Here is an 11880-nt window from a genome sequence, read left to right as displayed (position 1 = left end):
AGAAATCCTGGAATAAGCAGCTCTTACACACGAATACCCTGCACAGGTCAAGAAACTCATGGGCTCGCAAATTCTCATCAGGACCATGGGTTTTTCTTCCACAAACATGTTCTCACCTCAGCCAGGTAGTGACGGAGCTGCATGTATTGGGGGTTTAAATCAAAGTTATGTAAAGGATATTAAACATAGACCAAAGGAACAGTTAACGTAAACAGAAGGTCAAAATCAGCAAGTTGTACAATCCAGAGCTGATAGCAGATACAAACTTCAAGGGCAAATTTCTTTTCAAAGGCTTATTCCAGTTTCATGAGGCTAGCATGAGGTGTGCACACTTGCCAGGGCAAATTTATGCTTTTGAACGAACTTATGCAGCAGTGGACAATGGAGGGGCGGGCCTTGTCATACTCCTGCTTGCGGATCCACATCAACTGGAAAGCCAGGATGGAGCCCCCGATCTGCACCTAGTACTTGTGTTCAGGAAGAGGGTTGCTCTTTTTTTTGTGTGTGGTACGCGGGCCTCTCACTGTTGTGGCCTCTCCCGTTGCGGAGCACAGGCTCCGGACGCACAGGCTCGGCGGCCATGGGTCATGGGCCCCGCCGCTCCGCGGCATGTGGGATCTTCCCGGACCAGGGCATGAACCCGTGTCCCCTCCATCGGCAGGCGGACTCTCAACCACTGTGCCACCAGGGAAGCCCAGGAGGGTTGATCTTGATCTTGATCCTGCTGGGAGACAGTGCCAATGATCTCCCTCTACATCCTGCGGGCAGTGTGGTACATGATGGTCTCCCCAGACGTCACCCTTCAGGATGGGGTTGAAGGTGATCTCCCGGATGCCACAGGACTCCATACCCAGGAGGAGGGTTGGAAGAGCACCTCTGGACCCCAGAACTGTTTACTGTGGATGCTGATCACCTGACGGTCGGGCAACTCGCAGCTGTTCACCGGGAGGAGGAAGAAACAGCCGTGGCCATCTCCTGCTCCAACTCCAGGGCTACGTGGCAGAGCTGCCCCTTGATGTCACGCATGATTGGGCAGTGATGGTGAAACTGCGGTCACGCTTCGGGAGCATCTTCACGAGGTAGTCGGTCATGTCCTGGCCACCGTAGTCCAGACGCAGGATGGCGTGGGGTGGGGGGAAGGCACGTACTCCTAGTAGATGGGCACAGTGTGGGTGACCCCGTCTCCAGAGTCCAGGACAGTACCAGTGGTGTGGCCAGAGGCTACAGGGACAGCACAGCCTGCACGGTCATGCACACGGCCAGAGTGTTGAAGGTCTCGAAGGAGATCTGAGTCATCTTCTCAGGATGGGCCTCAGGGTTCAGGGCGGCCTCGGTCAGCAGCAGGAGGTGCTCCTTGGGGACCACACGCAGCTCATTGTAGAAGCTGTGGTTGGTGCCTATCTTCTCCATACCACATCGTCCCAGTTGGTGATGATGCTGTGCTCCATGGGGCACTTGAGGGTCAGGATGCTGAGCTTCGCTCTGGGCTCATCGCCCACGTGACTGTCCCAAGCCTACCGTGACACCCTGTTGTCAGGGGTGGCCGATGGTGGACGGAAACTCGTTCCCCCGAGAGGCGTCATCTCCAGTAAAGCCAGCTTTGCATGTGCCCGAGCGATCGCGGGTGAGGGGCATAGAGATTTCTTCTTTGCTAGTGATGGGCCGAGGCAGCGGCAGCGTGGAGCAGCCAGAGGACCAGCAGAGGCTGTCTGGTGCGGCGAGTCTTCAACTAGATTTAACTGAGCAAACGCTGCTGGAATGCCTAGGCTGTGTGGGATGTTTATGAGCCAGGGTCATGCCTTCCAGAAGATTAGATGCTGACAGACACAGATACAGGCATCATATACTTAGGAATGAAGGACACTGAGAATAACCAAATTAACATCTCTGAAGAACAGATTCTGTTGTTTCTATGTTCATTTTTTTCTGGTGATAAATGATTATAGAAAACCTGGAAAATTCAGAAAAATCCTCCAAACACTAGAAACCCTCACCTACCCGCTGCCCCCCCGCCCGATAATCACCCCAGATGTTTTGTTTGTTTGTTTGTTTTCCCAGATGTAAATATAGTCTGCTAACCTGAAAGAGAAATGAACAAGGAAGGTTAAGCATGAGAACTGTGTTAAAGGCAGAGCTGATAACATTTGACAACTGATTGAATGTGCTGAGAAGGGAGTCATCAAGAATAACCATAAGTTTTGGGCTTCCGTGGTGGGGCAGTGGTTGAGAGTCCGCCTGCCGATGCGCGGGACGCGGGTTTGTGCTCCGGTCCGGGAAGATCCCACGTGCCGCGGAGCGGCTGGGCCCGTGAGCCATGGCCACCGAGGCTGCACGTCCAGAGCCTGTGCTCCACAACAGGAGAGGCCGCAACCGTGAGAGGCCCACATACGGCAATAAAATAAAATTAAATAAATAAAAAGAATAACCATAATTTTCAAAACTAAGCAACTTGGTGCACAATGATGGAATAAACCACATAAGGAACTTGAGAAGAGCAGAAGTCTTCCAGGAAAGGAGAGGTGTCAGTTGAACTATTTGAAGTGGATGTAACAGCAGTAGAGTCACAATGAAATCCTAATAGATGGTTGGTTAGGTAGAATAAATACTACCAGTAATATTCTTAAGGTATTCATATTTAAGTTGGCCATTGAAATCTATTTTTAAAGGTCACTTTAAACTATACATTACAAACTCTGAATTGTGCTGAGAATTAAAGACACTGAAATTATATTTTGATCCTGATCATCAGCTCAGATGAATACATTATATATATAGTGATCCTACCATTATCTTTGGTATAAAGTTATAAAGAGATATGCAATGAATATTCCTCATTCATAAATAATTCTCACTAATGTTTACCAATAATTTCCAGTCTCAAGCACCTATGAAAATATCAATTTTTAAAACTCCAAGCTCATGGGCCTTGTTCTGTTCTACAGATGAGACAACAATGTCACCAAGAACTGAAAGGTCTTAACAGTGAAAACAAGTCATATTGCTAGAACTGACACTTCGAAGCCTGGAGCCAAAAAATGCTTACTGAGCCACTGTGGCTACCAGTCTAAACAGGAAAGTTTGATAAGTATCCATTCTCACTCTTTTTCTTTTTTCAGACCCTTAAGGACTTTCTTTCTGCAGACTCAGTTGACTAGGATCCTATGCAAATAAATGAGTACTAGATACCATTGGTTATCTACTCAATTTTCATTTTTCCCTTGTTCCTTGCTATCAGTTTCCTATTTTGTTCCTGTAGACCAGGACTTCAGACCTGGTGGATAACTTTTGATTGGCCTAAACCAATGAAGATAATTCACTTCATTTTGCTAATCATTGGTCTAGGTGAAGGCATGTGATACAGTTCTGGTCAATGAGATGTAAGAGGAGTTATGTTTCTGGGTTCTGGAAGTGTTTGCCTCCTCAATAAAAAAGCATTGAGAGTAGAAAGACCATTTGCCCCCCACCTCTCTCCATCCCTCTGGGGACACGATTATTTTGATCTTCAGCAGCCATTTTCAACCATACGAAAAAAAAAAATCAGAAATATGCTGAGGATAGCAGTACAACAAAAATCAGAAAGTCATAGATCTTTTATGACATCTCTAGAATGAGCTACCAACCCCGGAATTTATACCGCCAAACTTTCTTTTATGCTTAACCATTAATTGACTTTATACTTGAAGCTATTGTCAGCTATAACTTGCAGTGAAGAGCAATCCTAATACTGTTTGTAAAGCACCTTGCATAGCGGAGGCACTCAACAGATTTTAATTTAAATAAAATTAATAGGCAATCCAAAGATCACTAGGCTCAGAGGCACATTGTAGAGCTCAGATTTAGTCTAGCTGAAGAGTATGTCTGGGATAGGGACCCAAGTCCCAAAGTCCAGCATCCTTCGCGTAACACCAGCTTGCTCATTACCTATATCAGGGTGTTGGCTTTTGTTTTTAGATTTGTTCTTCAAGTGGTTGGATGCATGCCTTGAAACAGCCCAGGTTGCCGAGTTCCTGCAAGCTCCGCCCCCCCCTTCTACATGACTGGACACTCTTCATCAGGCTAATTTTCACTCCTCTGAGCATCGCTATGTACCATCATTCACCACTACATCTTCTCTTCCTGCTTCTTTCTATGGCCTTAAGAACAACCATGTTGGAGTGGAATAAACCGGAGCCTAGCAGGGTAAGAGAAATGGAAAAGGAACAGAGGCCTGAATAGTCCATCAGCTGGCTAATCCATCTGTGAATAGTTCATAAACTGACTAATCTGACCCTACCATCCTGCCTATATATCTAGTAAAAAAGAAAGGAGCCTTCAGGCAGCTAGCCTTTTCACTTCTTCCAACGAGTTCCAATATCTCAGGGAAAAGCCAAGAACTGTTCCCACCACCACCACATCCACGGAGCATGGAAGAGACAGACATTCAGTTATATGATCTTCTCTGTGGTTTCACTGGTGACAGTAAAATACTTCAGGCAGAGGAAACAAAACATCAAAGGATTCAAAGGAAATGAGGTCATCAGAGTCAAGTCCCCAGTGTTCCCGGGAAGAGAATATTCATGGTTGAGAAAAAAGACACAAAAACAAAACTTTTATTTAAAAATCTGATTCTAGATCTTCCTTCCTTCTCAAGGACAAAAGTATGCATTTCTCAGTCCCCTCTGTGGGCTCACAGAATAGAGATCCCAAGTCATAGAAAAGGAAAACAAGACTGCAACTTTTTGTTAACCTGGTTTGGAAAGATAGGTAAACACCAGTGTTATCTGTTATTGATGTGCTATCTGTCTTTGATATGGGAAGTCTATATTCTAGGGAGAAAAAGGTTTGATCCATAGAATGTCCCCAGGTAGCTGATAATGGGACAGTGACATAAGTGAGATTTTTAAAAAATTTGGTGAGATTGGGAATCAGGTAACCAGTATCCACATCAAAACTTTGAAGAGGAAGATCTCTGTCACTCCACGTCATTATCTGTTGAGTGTTTTTAACCTGAGATGTTTTCCCCCTTGAATGAGAAAGAAAACTCTAATGGAATAAAAGCAGGTGTGTCCTAAATGCTTTTAGCATTTATTCTTTCATTCTCCACACCTTCAATCTTTTGCTAAAGTTTCACCCCTCTCCTGGGCACAGGGGCTCATAGAAGAATCGGGCAAAGCCTCTGCCCACAAGAGTTTGCAGATTTGGGGACAAAATTATTCATCTAGAAGCCTTGAATTAATTATATCTGGGCACTACTCCTTGCCTTAATAAAGCACATAGAATTCAGTAGAACGTGGCAGCCAGAAGAAAGCTTAGGGAGCTGTCCGTGAAGGGGAGAAAGAAGGTAAAGAAAAGTTTGAGTGGCCCATCGTCTGCTTTAACCTTCTCTGAATAATTAAAAGCCCGTCTACTCCAAACTGGCCCCTCCGAACGAGAGCCCACCACTTAGTAGAGGTGCTCAATAATATTTATTAAAGGGATAAATGAGCCCTTTCTGTGTTCAAATACATAAAAAGGCAACTCCATCTCTGAGAGGTGACAGTTCAGACGGTGAAGTCTCCCAATCTCTAGTTCATAGCTTTGTCAGACACAATGCCATACAAGGGAAAATAAACACTTTATCATTGATCTAGACCTCTCTTTGTCATTCACGCTGGTGGCTCATCATTCTTTGACCCGCTTCATAAATTTTCATAGAGATTTTTTAAGTAAATATTTTATTGACACGTAACACGCAAACAGAAAAATGCACAAATGGTAATGGTACAGCTCAAAGGATTTTTGCCACGTAATCATACCTGGTTAACCAGCATCTGGATTAAGAAGCAAAGATTACTAGCACCCAGATTCCTCCCTCATGACTCTGCCTTTACCTGTTCCCCTTCCCCACTCCCACCAACACACACATACACACACAAAGGTAGCAGCTCTTCTGATTTTTATCACTATAGATTATTTCTGATTGTTTTTAGTTTTATATAAATAAATTATTAATGGGGTATCTTTTTGAAACTAGTTTCTTTCACTCAATATTATATTTGTGGGACTTTTTCCTATGGTAGTGTGTATTTATTACTGCCTCATATTCCACCTGGTGTATACACATACATTCATGTGCCCACCTAAATAACAATTTATTCATACTTCTACCACTGAAGGACAGTTAGGTTACTCTCATTTTGAGCTCTTAAGAATGTAGCTGAAAAACCATTCTAATTCATATTTTTTGGTGCATATATGTACCTATTTCTCCTCAGTATATACCAAGAAGTGAAATTGCTGGTTTAATTATAAGTATATGTTAAACTTTATTAGAAACTGCCAGTTTTCCAAAGTGGTTTCACTAATTTACATTTCTATTAGCAGAGAATGAGCATGCCAGTTTGTGTTTGCCAACACTTAGGATTGTCAGTTTTTGTTTTGTTTTGTTGTTTTTAGCCATTCTGATGGATACATGGTATCCCACCATGGTTTTAATTTGCTTTTCCTGATGACAAATTGTATTGAACACTTTTTCATATGTATGTTGGGCCATTTCGATAGATAATTTCTTCTGTAAAGTGTCTTCAAATCTTTTGCTGTTTTTAAAATTGGGTTATTGCTCTTTTTTGTTGATGAATACAATTTCTTTATGTATTTGGGATATGAGTCCTTTGTCATACTTTTGCACTGCAACTTTGCATTACCTTTTGACTTTCTTAATGATGTCTTCTAGTGAGCATAAATTCTTCATTTTAATGAAGTTCAGTGTATCAGTCTTCTTCCTTTACATTAGTCCTCATGTCCTGTTTAAGAAATCTTTGCCTACCCCAGACTCATGAAGATCTTGTTGTGTGTTATCTTCTAGAACTGTGCCATCCATTAGGGTTGTCACTAGCCAGATGTGACTATTTAAAATTAGATGAATGAAAACTAAATAAAATTCAAAGCTAATTTCCTCAGTTGAACAAGCTGTATTTCAAGTGGTCAATAGCATTATGTGGCTAGTGGACAAGGGCTTTTCCATCTTCATGGAAAGTTCTATTGGACAGCACTGGTCTAGAAGTTCTGTTGTTTTAACTTTCACATGGTTATCCACAATCCACCTGGAACTAATTTTTTTGTATAATGTGAGGTAGGGACATTTAATCTTTTATTGGACCCACTGATGGGATATTTGGCAATCAGGATTGTTTGCCTGAGAATAGAAATACACTTTCATTGTGTTACACCACTGAGATTTTAGTGTTTGTTTTAGCAGTTAGTGTTGCTTACATTAATAAATAGAGTCTACAATGTCACTGGTCTCCATCTTCCACCTCTTTTTTTTTTTTTTTTTTTTTTTGATGAGGACCATTTTTAAAGTCTTTATTGAATTTGTTACAATATTGCTCCTGTTCTTTGTTTTGGCCTTTTGGCCATGAGACATATGGGATCCTAGCCCCCCAACCAGGGATCAAACTTGTACCCTCTGCATTGGAAGGCGAAGTCTTAGCCACAGGACCACCAGGGAAGTCCCTTCCACCCTTTCTTAACCTTAGGTTTCAGTGCATGCTTTTTTTGGGTTAGGACTTCTAATTCCTATCCTACTTTTTCTTCCTTCTCACCAATTCAATTTAGATGTCTTGGGACCCAATTTGTAGAACTCCCTCCCTTCTTTCAGTCATTGAAATGAGGGGCACATATATTGATACACACACAGGATAAGATATTCTTTATTGAGCATCTGCCATGTTTGAATTGCTCTTCACCAATGTCTAACTCTTCCTCACCAGATTTCATAAGAATACTATCCCACACCTCCCTAATCTGATTGGTTCCACCAGAATATAACCTGATCATTGTGGACATGTTCATGCTTCCCACGGACTTTACAGGTTGGAGAACAAGTCCAAGACCTGCCTCTCATAGATACCTCTTTAATCAAAAGCTGCCACGAACTAAAGGCTTACCATGCAGTGTATAAAATGGGGAACCCTATGGAAAGAGAAGTCCCATATCCCTTGAGGGGGCTGGATCAGACGCCTCAGGAGGGTAGAGGCTGGTCACTTGGGCCAACGCTAGAGCAGAGCTCTGGGGGTTCTTTGGAGCCCAATAATTACATGAAGTTGACTCTAGCAGTTGGATCACAAATGCAAGGCAAAGGAGAGGTGTTGTCAGTCAAATATGGAAAGCTAAATTTATCTTCCGTTGCCCTAGGTTGAGTTCTCCAGAAGTAGTAATTCAGAAACAGCCCGTGAAGGAGCCAAAGAGTCCAGCCTTTGTTTTTACTGGGTGATCCTGAGCATGACTGAGTTTGTCCGGGCTACAGGTACAGAATCAGAACAGACTGATTGGATGATTTGATCTGTGTGACTACATTATGTAAATTCCCAAGTAATTGTGCTTCTGCATGAGAGCTCTACAATCTAACAACCACATCCTTCCTTCATTCTCAAATGTTTTTGCATATCACCATGGGTCAGACACTGCCTGAAGAATGAAATGAACGAGACTGACATTGTCTCCACCTTCATGGACTTACAATTTAGTAGGAAGAAATGAAAGTTCAGAGAGGTAAAGGAACTTGCCTTAAGCTACATAGCTAGAGAGAGTCAGAGCTAGCATCTCAACCCAGGTAACCAGATCCCACACCAGGTATTTTAATCTAGTTGTCTCCCTGAAGATGTCAACAATCAAGTCATGCATGGCAATATAGAAGCAATGGCCACATTTTTCTCCCTCCCTAAAAAGCCTTCTTGGGAAGGTGGGAGAGAAAAGTTAAATGAATTTAATTATCTTTTTAGCAATTTTGAGAGAGGTGTTACTTTTCCATTAAAACACAATTATAAAAACTGAGCAAAAATTTTAAATCAAATTCAACTTTTGTGTAGAGAGCACCAGACCAAAAGACCGTCCTTTCCCTTTTATAAACAACTTTTGCAGGATGTGAAAAGACTTGGTGATAAGTGTATAATTTTACTGATCCTTTAGAAGCAGCTGAAATGTAGAAAAAACAGAGAGCTGGCTTAGAACAGATCCCCTGCCTTGGCTTCAGCTGCCTAAATGTGGTCATTTCAAGAGAGATTCCCAAAATTAATTATGTTTTCCTGTAAAATATAGCATTAATTGTAAGTGTAGAGTATTAAAATGGAATGTATAATACACTACTCAGATGGTTTGTTGTTGTTTTATTCCAAATAAGTGTACTACACGTGATGTCCCTGTAATCGTATTAATTATTTATCACTCTATGTGGAGAAAATAGCAGTTATAATAAAGTGTAAAAGGGTTATTAGCATTTCTGAACAATAAATAAAGTGGAAGTTTTTAGATCAATATGATGAATATATTAAGTTAAAATTCTTTTTTGCCATAACAGTTGATAGGACTTTATGGACCAATCTCGTGAAAGTGTTATGAAGATTTAAAAAGAAATATATTAAATAAAAATAAAATCTATTAAAGAAGGTAATTTTAAATATTTGATAATATAATTAAGTCTTATTAATGTAACATTCTTTATTTTTCAGCTTAAAAATGCACAGGATTGTCACCTCTTTTATTTTAATCAGACACCATGCCTGTTGTAATTATTTGTTATGTATTTTCATTAACGTTTGATGAATATTAACTGTTCGAGATAAAAATATATATATATTTTTTAGCTATGATGACTAACAGGGGCTACTTCACAGCTAGCAGATAGAGAGCCTGAAAGGAAATGGGGGAGCTGTACCCCCAGCTCTCCTGGGCCAAGGGCAGGACACTATCAATAAGGCCTTAAAGTTTCACCTTCTGCTTCCAAATGTACAGGACCATGGCTTTGCCATGCCTGGGAAAGCCAGTCTTACCATCATCTGAGAAGCACAGGGTTCAGAGCAGAATAGCAGTGGATTCAAACTCAGCTTCTGATCCTTACCCTCTTTTATTTTGGGGCAAGTTGCTAACACCCGGAGCCTCAGTTTCTTGATCTATAAAATGAGAATCATAACACCTTTTTTTGCAGGTTAGCTGTGAGAATAAGAAAGAGTAAATATATAGCTCCTGACTCAGAGGAGATGCTGAATAAGGAAAAATAATAATAATTTGATGCTCACGTACTTAAAACGATGGGAAAGAAGGCCTTAGTGTGGGTTCTGATTCAGTTTAGCTGGAGAAAGAAGAAAGTAATATTGTATATCCGATGGCACAGTTCTTTTTCAAAGAGCATGCATTAAAAATGAGTGAGAACCCGTATGCTATACCATTAGGAAAATTAAAAGACAAGCCACAGACTGGAAGAAAATATTTGCAAATCATATTTCTGATAAATGACTGTATTCAGAATATATCAAGAACTCTTACAACTCAATAAGGAGACAAAACCTTAATTAAAAAGTAGGCAAAATGTTTGAATAGACGTTTCAACTAAGAAGACACACAAATGGCCAAAATGCATGTGAAAACACGCACAGCAGCATCATTAAGAAAATGCTAATTAAAACCACATTGAGTCTTTTATACCCACACTGCACACTAAAACAACTAGCAAAAAGAATGACAATACCCAGTGTTGGTGAGGATGTGGAGAAATTGGAAACCTCATGTATTTCTGGAGGAAATGTAAAATGGTGCAGCCACTTTGGAAAACAGTTTGGCAATTTGTTGAAACTCACCATATGACCCAGCAATTCCACTCCTAGGAATCTACCCAAGAGAATTCTACCTGTCCTCCTCCAATTGCAGCATCTGTCATCATACCTTTAGTGTTTTTTCACATCTATTCACTCCAAATTCCCTAGAGCCCCAGAGAAAGAGGTTTAAAAAATGGGTGGATTTACATACTAGTCACAAATAAGAAGGCTTCAATGAAGAGCTAAGACAGTTTCAACCCATCAGCTAAATTATTTCCAATTTACTGTCCCTTCATATGTCAAATCTGTTTAAGGATTAAATTACAGAATTTTCCCCTTTTACAGGCACAATGAATGTTCCACACCCAAGAGAATACACAGGAAACTTAACAACATCTATTGATCATGATACAATACAGAGATAAGTGAGGTCGTTACCTTGACACTAGTCTAAAGGGATGAACTGTCTTTCTGGCTAACTGCATGTTGAACTTTTGGTAAACTCCATATTTAAATGATAGCGAGCTTAGTGCTTTAAACTTCATAAGTGCCTTAACTTTCATAATTTATTTCTCAAAAAAATTGTATAAATAAAGTTACTTAACTGAGCTTTAGGTTACTTATTAAGAAAAAAAATCACATGCCAGAAAGTTGTGTTAAGCCTTGGTTGTTTGTGTTTGTCATTAGAAATTGTGTATGTTTCATTAAATGAATTGATACGTGTAAGAAAAATGTGTATGCATTGTATACAAGGGGGGAGGGAGTGGAAGGAGGTAAGTGTTATCTTATCATTGACACCTTTGTACAATGTGTATCACAGCTTTCCAAGAACCTTCACACTGAATCAAATTTACAATACAGTCCCCAAATGCAACTTTGGTTCAAGGGACTTACCAGAGAATGAGAAAATGAGTTAGCAGCTAATACTTTCTGATACCAATAAAGATGGTGTACCAAGGGAGTACAGAAGGTGATAAATGCTATCCAGATAAAAGAGAGAGACATATTAAGACTGCCTGCCTCATTTTTGAAATGTTGCAATGGTATGATTCTCTATGTGTGAGCATAATTCTACTAATAGCCTCCGTATCAAAAGATATTTCTACCCCCTGAATATCTGTGAAATACCTCATGGGAGGAAAGCATAAAGATGGAGTGAGGAGAGAAAGAATAGCAACAGACCCTGAACAGAGGCAAACCGAACTACATCCTGCCAATATTGTTTACACAAAACACAGTGGCACTGGATCATTTTTTAAAGACTTGGTTTTGTCTCCTTTTTAATTATGAAGGATAAAATAAAATTGAATGACTGAGAGGAATAAATAGA

At 40.7% G+C, this 11880-nt stretch overlaps 1 pseudogene; it reads right to left on the bottom strand.

Moving 5' to 3' along the window:
* Nucleotides 1-293: 293 nt before the first annotated feature.
* LOC112397764 (actin, cytoplasmic 2-like) overlaps nucleotides 294-11880 on the bottom strand; it is a 61528-nt pseudogene continuing 49941 nt past the window's right edge.

Source organism: Neophocaena asiaeorientalis, unplaced genomic scaffold (assembly GCF_003031525.2).
Source record: "Neophocaena asiaeorientalis asiaeorientalis breed wild unplaced genomic scaffold, Neophocaena_asiaeorientalis_V1.1 scaffold154, whole genome shotgun sequence".
NCBI classification, from domain to species: Eukaryota; Metazoa; Chordata; class Mammalia; order Artiodactyla; family Phocoenidae; genus Neophocaena; species Neophocaena asiaeorientalis.
The sequence above is the reverse complement of the archived record's forward strand: the minus strand, read 5'-3'. Positions and strand labels throughout refer to the sequence as shown.